We start from the raw sequence: 8,931 nt of genomic DNA, 5'->3' as shown, positions 1-8,931 counted from the left end.
TATGGGTTTTTCATATTTTTTTTCGAATATCAATGAATGCCACATGGACAATATTGAGAAGAATAATTACGAAATGCTTGACTGTTAATTTTTAATCCAATATTGCAGAACCCGTAAGTAGTAAATCGAGTATTTAAGAGATTATAGATATTAGATGTAACCCATCTTAAGAGTATAATTATCACTAACAATTAGTCATAACTAACAGCTTCAAAATAAGGTTCATTAATAAAATGTCACTATTACTAAATTACTTTTTAAAATATCTAAGGGCAAGGAGAACAGAAGGAAAGAGGGATATTTCATAGGGGCTCTTTAAAGCATATAACATACACGTTTGGAGAGTTGAATCTTACGGATTGAGTTTTAATGTATTAGACCTAATAGGTAGAGAGTAGACAGAGAACGACTGCATCGGTAACCTTCCACCGATAGCGACGCCGATTCTCCGTACCGCTCGCAATGTGAATTTAATTTCGGCTTGCTCGCAGTGAAGTTTAGCAAGCGCTTGGAGATCAAGTATTGGAATTTTACGCGCACACGAAAGATAAAAATTTCTGTTGTTTTTTAACGTGCTCATAATCGCAAGTCAAAAAAACAACTTTAATATGCTCAAATCTTAAAAACCTTTGGTGAAAACTAAATACAATATTCTAAAATAAAATGAAAAATAACTTAAACAAAATAATAATTCTAATTAAATGGATTATTTAATAAGGTGTTCAAATACACCTCCTTGTTGAGCTTAACAGTATCTCAATCTGTCGTACATTTGCTAACATTTCAGGTGTAATGGACCTATTCTAAGTCGCAATTCGTCCAAATTAACGGCTCTTTCATGTCGGTGTTGGTAAAGAATTTCCGTCAATTAGCCCCATAAGAAGTAGTCGCAAGGCGTCAGATCTGGAGATCGCGGAGGCCACGGTATGGTACCTCTTGTGGAAATAAGCCGTTCAGGAAAAGTGTTTGTTAAATAGTCCTGCACTTGTCTAGCGTTGTGAGCGGGACATCCGTCTTGTTGAAACGAAATTTCCTCAAAATTAACATCCAAGTTTCGTACAGCGGGTATAATATTTTGTTGCAATAAAAGTAAATATCTCTCAGGGTTTATGGTACCATCAATAAAAAAAGGACCTACAATGTGATTGCCTAAAATACCAGTCCAAACATTTACCTTTTGCGGGTATTGAGTTCGTAATGGTACATTCAAATGTGGATTTTCCCGAGACCAATATCTCACGACTGAAGAATTATGTCGACCTAGAAGAAAAAAGATGATTCGTCTGTAAATAAAATATTACTTGTGAAGTCGTCATTTTGATCAATTTTTTCTCTTAAGGTTTCACAAAACTCCCAAGCGTTTTATTTGATCTTCTGAAAAAATTTCTTGAGTGTTTTTAATTTTATAGGCTTTATACGTATTTCTTTTCAAAATATTACGCACTGTACGACTTGGAATATCAAGTTCTTTAGAAATTTGGGAGCTAGAACAAGGTTCACTTACTTCCACAAAAGCACACACCTTGACCTCCTTTTCAATCCTAGCGTCAGGTGTTCGACGAGGTTCCTGATCGCCACTAGAACATTTTGCACACCGATTTACACATCCCGACTGCTCAAACTTATTTACAATACAATAACATACAATACATACAAATTGTTGTAGCAGTAGGGACTTGCTGATCAGGATATGCAAATATAAAACGGCCGACAACTTCTTCTGCACTATCCGCATGACAATATCATTTAATGATAGTAATCTTTTGATCAACAGTGAAAACCATTTTTATTTTATTACTGTATCCGTCTTCGTACCAAAGGTTGAAATAAATTGTAAACATGATCGGCTAACACGTACATAGGTATGCGAGGAATTGCAACCGAACTTTAACCGGACTGATAAGTGCAACAACGACGCGATAGCCGCCCAGGGTGGAGCCAAGTTTGTTCTCGCTCTACTCCGTCTCCTTCTTACACATTACGCAAAAATCATATTCGAAATTTTTCAACCGCCGAACGTGTATATTAACCAATTATAGACCAATATCAATTTTTACCTGCATTTTTGCAGTGCAACAAACAGGTTTGATAAATTTTTAAATCTATAGCATCGAAGCACTATTATTATTATCTAAAAATCAGTTTGTTTTAGCTGCATTAGTTTCTAACTTATATTAAAACAAGTTCTAGGGAAAAACGAGAATTATTGTTCTGATAAAGTATATCAAGAGGGTGGCGCTCTTGGCCCCCATACAATTATTTTTTTCAGAGAACTGCGATTCTATTTGATCGATGCGATTCTATCGATTACTCTTTGGACTATTACGCATTCACATGGAACCCGACTTAAAACATCCTTGTTTACTAGTTCCTTGTAGTTGAACCACTGGCACAACGCTGGTATCGATATATTAGTCCAAATTGGCAGTTGCGAAGCGTGAACTTTTTTTTCGGGTAGACAAACAATAAAAATCGTTAATTATAAAAAAAATGTGTATTCAATATTATTCACTTTAATGAAATAGAGAATGAAAGCGCATGAAATATTAACTCAAAAAGAAAAATTATGTAGTGATATAAAAAAGAAAAAAATAATTACTACTAGCACAAAAAGATAGATAAAAAAACACAACTAAAATACAATTGCCAATATCGAACAGTCGCAATAAATAACAACTAAAAAAAACCTTTTCTATACACCCAAAAATAAAAATACTTATTAAATTACTATAGCACGCGTCCGCATCAAATGCCAAATGCAGATTGATCAAAAAAAAACTGAAGTATGAATAATAAAATAGCTGGTCGACTTCGATAGACAAAAGCTCGAATGTCTTTCCCGCGAGTAAATTTTGCTACGTAATAGACTGAATACTGATACGGCCGGACCTCTGTTGCCTGCTTGATGCGTATATGGTTCGATTAGATGCTCCAAATTTCGGAAGACAAATATCAATGTCTTCCTGGGGCTCATATACATTAATTGAGTGTCAGCCCTGCCTTTTTATTTCAATTGGTGCGTCAGGCACAATTGAATAAAAAAGGTACTCTTGTTTATTTCATGTAACTCTATCAGTTTTTAAGTTATTTGCATTTTAAACATTCAGCATAAAGAATCCTAAGCCACCTTTATTACATTGACTTTTTTTCAAGTAGGCTTGTGTCAGCACTTATCAGTTTTTCGTATTAAGAAGTTATGTGACAATTTTACTGTAACTAAGTAAGAGTGTATTTTTTGTAGTAAAAATTCTAAAATAAGAAAATGCTACGTCATAATGCATATTCCAACAGTGAAATGCGTGATATGATTTGCGTTTTTGCTCAGTCAAATTATAGTGGATTTGGTGCGTTCAGAAGGTATTTAGAATTATACCCAAATCGAAGACAACCCAATCACAAACTGTTCAGATGTATTTATACCCGCCTAGGCGAAACAGGGTGTTTTCGTCTTAAAACCTTAAATGGTGCTTCAGAAAATATCAACGTCAATGATGAAGAAGAGATTTTAGCTCGTATTTCGGAAAATCCACATCTCAGTACTTGTCGGTTAAGTACGGCAACACAAATAAGGCAATCGTCTATCTGAAGAATTTTAAAGAAAGAGAATCTCCGTCTATATCACTATACTCCTGTCCACAATTTGCTACCTCAAGATTTACCAGTTCGCCTACAGTTTGCTCAATTTATGCTACATAAACAATCTGAAAACCAGGAATTTCTTAGTGACCTTCTTTTCACCGATGAGGCGACGTTTACTAGACGAGGTGTTTTTAATTGGAAAAACATTCATTTGTGGGACTCCGAAAATCCACACGCTCTAAAGTCTAAAGGAACGACATTTTCAGCAGCATGAATTCAAGGTAAATATTTCGTGTGGTGTGATATCTGGTTTGTTTATTGGTCCTTTTGAACTTCCTCCTAATCTGAACGGGGCCCTCTATTTAAACTTCTTTGAACAACAGTTAAACCCACTACTAGAAGATGTACTAGCCATAAGGCGAAACATCTGGTTTATGCAAGGCGCGGCCACATTTTTCTCTGCCAGTACTTCGATACCTGAATGAACACTTTCCTCACCGGTGGATTGGGCGTGGCAGTGTTTGGCCACCTAGAAGTCCAGACTTGAACCTTCTAGACTTCTCAATATGGTCACACATGAAGGACATGGTTTACAAAGATACAATTAATTCCATCGAAGAATTACGACAGAAAATTCAAGAAGCTACTAATATTATTAAAAATAATCGACAAATGTTGTTTAATATTCAAAGATCTTTAAGGAGACGCCTTACAAAGTGTATTGAAGTGGAAGGCGGGCATTTTGAGCATTTACTTTGAAGTTTTTGTTTAATATTGTTACTGATTGTTATTTGTTGTCTTTACTGTTGTTGTTACGAAGCATAGTAGTAATTTAAAAGATTAAATTTCTATTAAGCCAATGTAATAACGGTGGCTTAGGATTTTTACGTTGAATGTTTAAAATGCAAATAACTTAAAAACTGATAGAGTTACATGAAATTTTATTTAAAATTGCTTTTTAGTTAAAACTGCCTTTTAGATTTTCTAGTCGTTTTAACCATAACTGATTAGGCAGAAAAGATATGTTGTAATTTACCTAAGTAACAGGGTTTAACTAACGCCCTGTGTAAATAATGCTAAATTCACCACAAAATTCGTACTTTTCATGTCAAAACACATAAAGTCGCCAATTTTTTCAAGACAGTACTGCTTAAAATCACAAAATTATTAAGAAATTTCAAATTAAAATTCCAACTTTGAATACCCTGTATCTCGTAAACCTGCAACATTTGTATAAGACATGTTAAGCTCAATCGCCATATTTTGGTGTGTAGTATCTCCAGTTCAGAGATTGTCCATTCTTAATGAATCACCCTGTATACAACCCGACCAGCATGACCCAGAATACAGGGTGTCCATCTATAACCTGACACATTTTAACTGTTTATAACTCGAGAACGGAAAATGACACCAATGTGCGGGTTTCACAGAACTTCATCAATATTTTTAAAGTTTTTTTTGACAGTATTGCCAAGTTTCAAAATTTACCTGATATAGGAGGAAAAAAATTGATGATTTTCAAAGGCCGATTTCTCAAAAATTTTAAATGTAACACGAGAGAAATTTCAGTAAATGACACCTTTTTGAAAATTTTCCTAGAATCGGTGATTGATGAACATTTTCTGGTAATTGCTTATGTATCGATTAAGCATGATCATAATTAAATAATTTGCACTATTGCCATGTCTATAACAAGTATTTATTCTATGTATTAAATTTAAAACTATTTACAACAATTTTAACAACAAACAATTGAAGAAATTAATTTTAATTTATAACTAATAAATTAGCTGCTGAATATGACCCCCATTTTGCTCGGAACACAAATGTAGACGGAGAAATAAGTTGCCGAAGGCGTTTTACGGAAAATTTCGTTTTCAACCAAATTCGCAGTGTAATTTGGTTGAAAACGTTTACTATGTTGTTGCGCAGTTCATCCAAATTTCTTGGTTGGATTGTAGCAACGGTCTTTTACATATCCCCATATACAAAAGTCTAGAATGGCTAGATCAGGATAATAAGGTGCCCACTCGATTGGACCTGCTCGGCCTATCCATCTGTTTCTAAAAGTAATATCTAAGGAATCCCTTGCGATTCTGGAGAAGTGTGGTGGTCTCGGTGGTGGTGCACCGTCTTGCTGGAAGTAGACCGTGTCTAAAATTCCATCCTACTGAAGTTGAGGATAAATAAATGTTTCCAACATATCGGTGTAATTGTTTTCATTCACTGTTACTTCTTGAAAAAAAAATTGCCCATAAATTTTAGATTTCGATACTGCACACCAAACGTTCAGCTTAGGAGAATCTCTTTTAAATTCGTTATACACTCGAGGATTTTCATCTCCCCAAATTCGGCAGTTATGCTTATTTACTCGACCACTGATGTGAAATGTTGCCTCATCAGACGTTATTAAATTGGTTTCCGACTCATTTCTAAAAAGATCTAGTAATATTTAGCACATGAAATATCTTTTTTCAAGGGCGCGATTTTCTATTTTTTGGAAAGTTTGAATTTTGTAGGGTTTAAACTTAATTATTTTTGGAATTTTATGTACTTTACTTTTTGACATATTTGTCGTTTGAGCTATCTTCCTAATAGATATTTGGTTATTGTTTAAAGACAACACTTCTTTTACCAGCAAAATATCATTCAACAGATTATCTTGTGCATTTAGGTTTGTTCTAACTTTTCTTTTAACTGTTCCCTTCTGGGAAAATTGGCATACCCGATGAAGTATAGAATTGCGTGAAGGTGGAGCCCTTTCAAAAATCAGCCTAAATCTTCTTCTCGTCTGCGTAACTGATTTGCATTCACTAAATAATAACACGCAACGTGTCTTTTCCCGGGTGGTAAACATATTTAAATCTTTCAAAATCTTTAAAAAATGCAAAAATACATATAGAAATCAAATTATTGGGACTGCCCAACGAATGACGTTAAAAAGATTTGACAGTAGTTGAAGCCCACAAAACAAATTGTGCAACTCACAGCCTCCTTGACAAGCTACAATTGTTATTGTTGTCACTTGATACCGAGAATGTTTTTTAATAGGTATTTATTGTAGGAAAATTTTCAAAAAAGTGTCATTTACTAAAATTGGCTCTGTAAAAAAAAAAATAATGAATTTAAGACAATTTATACATTTTCGGAAAGGGGATTTAACAGGCTTTCATATGAAATTAAAAAATACAGGGTGTTACATTTAAAATTTTTGAGAAATCGGCCTTTGAAAATTATCAATTTTTTCCTCCTATTTCAGGTAAATTTTGAAACTTGGCAACACTGTCAAAAAAACTTTAAAAATATTGATGAAGTTCTGTGAAAACCGCACATTGTTGTCATTTTCCGCTCTCGACGAGCAGTTAAAATGTGTCAGGTTATAGACGGAAACCCTGTATAGTAACTACGTTATAAGTTATATGATGAAGGGCTTCTAAAAGGAAATTAAAATCTCCTGAATTTAAATTACGTATAAGTCCATTTGACGATGACATTCTTTTTCCATCTTTACTCTCTTGTATAATTTTATTGTGTAATCATTCAAGCAACATTTGCATATTACCGTGGATTTTATTTGTAAATCGGGCGTAGGACGACCTAATTTTTTAATTCCACTTTTTCTTCAAGGTCTATTTTCTAAAATATATTTAATAGTATTCATTATTTATATTTCTTACATTTAAGATATAAAAAATAAGTCCAACTGAAATAACAACACGAGATCTGAAATGAAAATAAACGATTTAAGCACTGCTGAACTCCGAAAGGTGCAAATACGAGACCGCAGGAGACTGCCCGTTGCCATGGCAACCACATAGTACTCGGGTGGCCGACGTGCCTCTCGTGACGTTACATCGGGTTGCATTGGATTCGAGACTCTGTGAAAGTCTAGCTACTACCAATGCGCAGTCATTATTTTACTTTTGCGTAAATACTCAAAATTACTTAATTTCCGGTAAATCATTAATCTCGCTGCACGTGGACGCGGCTACCAGTTTAGGCTTGGATGAAAGGTTAATTATATAGATTTCGATGGGAGTTTAATAGTTTAACCTGTTTATTTTTAGTGAGTTTAATATTTTTAATCTTATTAATTAATATTACTGATTAAACAACTAATACAAACTTAATTATTAGGAAAATATTCAAAACAACAGTGTAGTAGTGAAATCTAAAAATGAGGGTGAATATATCAATTCAAAATAATCATCCATTACTCTCAAAGAGTTTACTTTCTCCCTCCTTTGGTAAATATATCAAACCTCGCTCCAAGGGGCAAGGTTGAGACGAAGGACGTGGGTGGATCTGTTTAAGAGTAGAAGTCAATGTAGATGTAGTGAAAGTTATTGGACACCAATGATGAGTGAAGATTTCTACTTCTGGTAGCAGTAGACTAGAAACGCACAAAGAGAAAAAAAGCCTGAAAGTGGAAGAGTACACAATTAAGAGATCTCCAATACATTAAGTAGGTATAAGCATTGATGGTTTTTATAAAAGATGGAATTTAACTTTATGCTTGAATATATTTATATAAAATTACATGCCTAAATTTTAGGTTTTATCAATGAAATTGGTTGTTTCTCGGAAACACAAAACTGGACATTAAACAAAGAACCTACAAAAAGTTGGGATTTAACTACACCGCTTATAATTCTGCACTAGGACAGTATGGTATTTAGTATCCACTAATTAAAATACCCAAAAAGGTAAGTTTTCAACTTTTTATTGGAGGAAAATTGGCAAAAGTACCAAGAATTCAACCTTCGCCAAAGGCTTATTCTCCAAGATTCCTAGAGGTCAAAGATTTTCGCCAGTAATGGTTTTAGTGGAGAAATAGAAGGATACGCTGGGATCTTATTGGCTAGGATATGACTTTTGATATCAGTGAAATCAAAACCATAAAAAAAATCTAATATGATTAATACTTTCAGTTTGATCGTTAGAGTTGGAAATTATTCATATCAAATATAGAATTAATACTAAAGTTGTTAAATAAAAAAAATTAATATTTAATAATTTGGATAAATTGAGTAAAATTGGATGGAGGGATGGGTAGTAACAGGGGGAAAAAGGGCTGGTTAAAGAATGGGTGAGGGCTAAAAAATGGGTACAAGGAAGCCAACGAGTAGGGAGATTTAATAGAGATGACTGCTTTTGGGATCTTCTCAAACTAGTTACTTTGATAGAGTAGCGTGGGTTCAACAAGGGTTCTATAAAATATAAGCGCCACCTGTTTTATCCTGAATGGATAAGAAGATCCCAATGACCAATAAAACAGGAAATTACTAAAAGCACTACCTAGTAGACCAAATCATACCAAGAAAAAAAGGCCTGAAAGAGGAAGAATACTCA

The sequence above is a fragment of the Anthonomus grandis genome, chromosome 14 (genome assembly GCF_022605725.1).
Source record: "Anthonomus grandis grandis chromosome 14, icAntGran1.3, whole genome shotgun sequence".
Lineage (NCBI taxonomy): Eukaryota > Metazoa > Arthropoda > Insecta > Coleoptera > Curculionidae > Anthonomus > Anthonomus grandis.
This window is presented reverse-complemented; position numbering follows the sequence as displayed.